Genomic DNA, 5,649 nt, shown 5'->3' with positions numbered 1-5,649 from the left:
TCTATTTCACTTTTTCTACTGATTCCTTCATCACTCAAATCCATCAATATTTAAATCATCTTTATCCGCTTATTTATTAAGGACATATTCTACTCGACTTCGTTCCGAACAATCGCGGTAATAAGCATTCCTATTTCAACACTGGTCTAGGCCTCTTTATCCAACATCATAATATCTCCTCATAGGACCACTCTACTGTATTTATAACTCTTCCACAAGTTATAACATAAACTCACCTCTTCGTAGTCTCAAACGACACCCTAATCCGATACTCAAAGTTCAAGATATGAATGTTTCCAACCGTTACCCAAGATACAATACCGATACCATGCAACGAAACTCTATACGACATCTCCAAAACTTCTCAATTGGCACATTTAATCTCTAAGATTGCTTCTCAACAAGCCTCCTCATTATTCCTTTCAATTCATTCAACTCCGACGCTGAAGTCTCGTGCGGTACCAACGAACAAGTCTAGTTCTAAGGACAAGTGTAACTGTAACTTCACCTCTTTCTAACATCATCCTGACATAATTAAATATGTTACAGCTGCTGCAACCATTTTTATAACAAGGTTCATCTCGTTAGCTTTCCGACGCTTCAAACGGAACTCAAATCGGATGTCTAGAACTCCAGTTATGAATTTTCGAAATTTCATAACGATTCAGCAATCTTCCTGCGATTCGCTTACGGAAATTCTGCTCCAAAACTCATCCTCTTCGAATTAATCTCATTATTAACGTCATCTTATCACATCTCTTCGCTTCCAAACTTCTCATAACTTAAACAACACATTTCATCGCTGAAGTTCGATTTCTGTAACATCCTGAAACCAAATTCATGTACGCCATCATCAACCTTCTTATCCTTGAGATCACACTCGTCTCTTTGCATTACTCGCACTTCGAAACTTTCTCAACAACATCGATAACCTCTCCCATCATCTCAATTACTTACTAGTAATCCTACGACAAGGTCTACGACAATACTTCTTTTAATCACTGCTTCAACAACAACCTTTTACATAGGGCTACTCATACAACAACATCGCAGTACGTCAGTAGCACTTGAGGCATCACAACTTCCAAATTCCATTTCTCAGAAATAACCATCATCTACTCCGAGACACTCCGACTGAACAACAACCACGGTCTTCAGTCCATGTCACCTTCGCTTCAGAAAACAATAACTCCACACTCTTGTACTACTGCCCCACGCATCTCTCTAACATCTTGCATCTGAGACATATCCGAGAAGCATGACTTCTCCCCCACTAGTTTCAATCCCACTTCTGCAAGCAAACATTTAGAACACACTGAGTACCGACAGTGTTTCACACACATGTCGCATACCGAAAGGAAATTAACAACAAGACTCTGGTCGCAAGGACCGACAATGCTCTGATACCACTATTGTAACACCCTTCTAAACCCCCGCGGAAGATAGAATAATATTCAGAGTAAACATGAAATACAAGGATGTCACAACTTCTTTAACATAAAATACTATAGTCATTTGTCATGCCACACGAGGAACCATTTAACATAAATACAATTCATGTTCAACACAGCGGATTATAATTCATAACATTGCATAATCATCATCATTCATGCAAGTTCTCTAATACAATTATAAACAACAAAGACCGACATAATAACTCGTCTCTAAACTAGCGTTCCCCAGTGTTACATTCAGAGCATGACTCGACACGGACTAAGGGCTAGCCTATAAGCTATCTTCACCCAATCAAGACGCCGCTACATCCTTAATCTGAAATCATCAAAGTAAGGGTGAGTTTCATTCGAATTAATAAGCATTATGCAATCATAAGCAATAAAATCTCATAGTAATTATCATCCACTCAATCATACATATAATCAGAATTATTACAACAAGTAAACATCAATCCAACAATATTGGCCATCGGCCCACAACTCATCAATTATACCAGTGATCAAGTTATATTAACAACATATTCTTAATACATCAATCATATAAACACACCAAGGCATAACACTGAATTCCATCCAATCATGTTATAACCAATGCATATGATTGAACTGACACTATGCATGTGGTACCATACATGGGATATACCCATCCAACTGATATCCTCATCACTGAGATACAGTTTAACCAGCACCGATTCCACACACAGGGAATCATGCTCACCAAATATCCAGCACCGATTCCACACACTGGGAATCATGCTCACCAAAATATCCAGCACCGATTCCACACACTGGGAATCATGCTCACCAAAATATCCAGCACCGATTCCACACACTGGGAATTATGCTCACCAAAATATCCAGCACCGATTCCACACACTGGGAATCATGCTCACCAAAATATCCAGCACCGATTCCCCACACTGGGAATCATGCCCACCGTTTTGATCCACTTTCATCACCGGGATCCATCACCAAAAATGTATGCCAATGAATGCAACATATAACATGCTTACAACATCACCAATCCGATGTAACACATCGTCTCATTATCATCACCAAATCATCACCAATAAGCATGTATATATTCTTAGCATTCATACAAACATATCACACATACATTCACCACAGTTCACATGTTAATATTAACAGTATATTGACATTCATAATTCATCAATCATCACCACGTTCATACATCGTTACATCTAACATCATTGCACACAATGTAACCAATTATCAAAACAACCCAACAACATAATCACAAAATATGTATTCATTTACGACATGTTATAAACCAACATCACCCAATAAATATCACAATCTCATCACCAATACAGAACATGCATCAATAGTCATATATATAAGCACATATACATATACTATCTTTCAATTCATTAATAATTAAATTGAGTTTAAAAAGTAAAGTTGGCTATTGCCCATTTTATCAATTCATCAGATAAAGCATCTCATTAGCTTCGCAACGCCCAAAACGGCACATAAATCGGATACTCAGATCAAAAGTTATGAGTTTTCAAAGATAAAACATTCTTAGAAAAATGCTGCAGGAACGGGGTTGTCCCTACGTGGGAACCGGTTCCTGGCAGCTTCAAAGTCACGTCTCTGATTTTTACTATGGGGAACCGGGTTGTCCCTACATGGGAACCGGTTCCCAGCTACCCAGAACCCATATTTCTCTGTTTTTACAAGGGGGAACCGGTTCGTCCCACATGGGAACCGGTTCCTACGTACCTGCACAGCAAAAATCACCATTTTGACAGCATTTACCATATCCCAATACCCCAATTTCAGGTACATACGAACATACACACAATTATCATTGTTTTTCACACAATTACACATTTCAAACAAGTTATTGACGTGTATTAACATCATATATCACAAGTATCAACAAAATCATGCCAATTCATACAAGATTATCAAAACCTAACAAAATTCCCAAACCCGACACGTACGATTGAACTAGACAACAATCCTAATCAATCATACTACCTACAATCACATAAGGAATACTAACCCGAAGAATCCCCCCTTACCTCAGAGTCGAATCTTCGAAGTTCTTCTCCCCCTTTGGCTCTTCTCACTTTCACGTGTTCTCCTTTTCCAAAATCTGCTTCTACTGCTTCTGCTTCTTTTTTCCCAATTCCTTTATTTTATGAAAAATAAAATAAAATATTATAATGGGCTTGCTTAGTCAACACCCCCTCTTCTGCTAACCACCACTCTAGGCCCAAATGCCAATATTTCACCATTTTCCAAATAATTCCAAATAAAAATACTAAAATTCCAATTATTTAATTTAAATCCAAATTAAATTAGTAAACTGAAATTATGGGGTGTTACACCTCTCATTCTCAAGGTTTTTGTGCTCAGTTGCATCCGTGGAGGTTGGTGTTTCAGTTGGTGTTTGAGCTTTCCTTACAACATATAGCATCTCTAAGCTTGATGACCACGCAAGGTTCCTCCATGTTTGATGGCAAATACTTCTTCAATGAATATGCTTGGGGCTCCCGCACGAGGGATAAGCAAGACACACTCTTATCTTGAGCATTGCATCACTCGCATTGCTCGAATCCCTAAAGCAAGGCAAAAGTTTACAACTCATGGGTGACTTTGTTGGAGTTCTCTTTTAGTAATATGAAGTGTTTGGAAGGAACTGCAGAAAGTATTCAAGCTCAACAAGTCCAGACGGAGTCAAGTCTCCTCAACAACGACACCCATTTAGTTTCTTACTGCATTCTCATTGTAATTTTTTCATTTGTGTGTTTAAGCATCAATAGCATGTAAAAACTTGTTAATTTCTGAATGGAAATCATAATACATTGTCTATGTTTGTCTTGAAGTAATCCATTCGTTATCACTCATAAAATGTTTTTGGCATTACGATACCAACTTTACTAATTGCTTGCTTATGCAAAAAGCTGAGGGAGAATGATGAAAGATGAAAATGAAAAATCTCTAATCATGTGTTTTCGAATAAAAACCCTACTGAGGATGTACAGGCATTGTTTCAAATCCCCAAACACTGGAGATATAAGGGAGATAGACCCTCGTTAACCCCTTTGAGCCTTGGGGAAGGAGTTTCTTTTCTAATCATAAAAACCCTTATTTTAACCTTGGGGCAGGGTAGTGTTCATTTAACTTGATCGAGTGTTCAGAACTCACCAAAAAGGTATAAATCTAAGGATACAACAAGGGTTATCCTTCAAAAGGTTGAGGAATTTCAAAACCGCAATGATTATCCTTATTCCATCAAGAGGTCAAAAGAGGACGATGCCTCAATGGTTATCCCTCATCAATCAGAGAATGAGGCAGTCACAATATTTCAAACAAATCGAGAACAACGCAAGATCACACGACTTGTTCAAAAAGTGAAAAAAAAAGAGCCCGCTAAGTCAAAAACTTGAAATAAGTGACTTAGGCAAAAGTTAGGGCATCCCGCTGGACTCCAAAATAAAATTCAAGAGAATTTGTCCAGGCAAAAGTTAGGGAAAGCAGAAGCGAAAAATAAGGATTACAAAATAAAAATCCTTATCAAAAGAACAAAGTCGTGTGATCAGACACCAAAAATGCAAGATGAAGTGACTGCCATGTCCAAAAAAACCTCATTGACTCCTCAACCATTCCAAATTCCTTGTGAGGAATGAACACTCATGTCGAGTTAATTGAACCTAGGAATGGAGAACATCACGAAGGGGGTGGGTACCAAATAATTTTGAGCCTAAAATCCTTTGTTTTCTGAAAACCGTGAACCCGGCCAAGTTACAACCCTTAAAAGTCCTAATTGAAGTAGGGTTTATTTCGAAAGCACACTCCGATGAGATAGCGTTTAACTGACTCCCAATGAGGCGTGACACATATCCATGTTGGTATCGTATGCTTGCTTTATCTTCCGTATGCAAAAAAATCGAGGTTGTGTCAACTAGTGATTCGGTTACAAGAGGTTGCAACCTCATTTCATAAAAAGTTTTAAACAACTTCAAGACTAACATAGGCTTTGCATTGGAATTATCATTCTTAGAATTAACATCGTTTTGCATACAAAACATCTGCTTAAACATCAAAGAAATTTCAAGATGAGAATTAGTGAGTAACTTGATCATGTCAAAGTACAAAAGACTTGAGAACTCCGTGGAGTAAAAAGCTAATCGTTTCAGAGACTGATTATCAAGGGGCAAGT

The 5,649-nt window shown here is 38.0% G+C and overlaps 1 long non-coding RNA gene across 1 annotated transcript; it reads right to left on the bottom strand.

Annotated features, from left to right (window-relative positions):
- Positions 1-1,481: 1,481 nt before the first annotated feature.
- Positions 1,482-3,584, bottom strand: LOC131622791 (uncharacterized). The gene is made up of 2 exons (XR_009290004.1): positions 3,506-3,584; positions 1,482-1,770 (listed from the first exon to the last, which is right to left on the bottom strand). It is a non-coding gene; the product is annotated as an uncharacterized LOC131622791 (long non-coding RNA).
- Positions 3,585-5,649: the final 2,065 nt, after the last annotated feature.

This window comes from Vicia villosa, unplaced genomic scaffold, assembly GCF_029867415.1.
Source record: "Vicia villosa cultivar HV-30 ecotype Madison, WI unplaced genomic scaffold, Vvil1.0 ctg.000044F_1_1, whole genome shotgun sequence".
Taxonomy (NCBI): Eukaryota; Viridiplantae; Streptophyta; class Magnoliopsida; order Fabales; family Fabaceae; genus Vicia; species Vicia villosa.
This window is presented reverse-complemented; position numbering and strand designations above follow the sequence as displayed.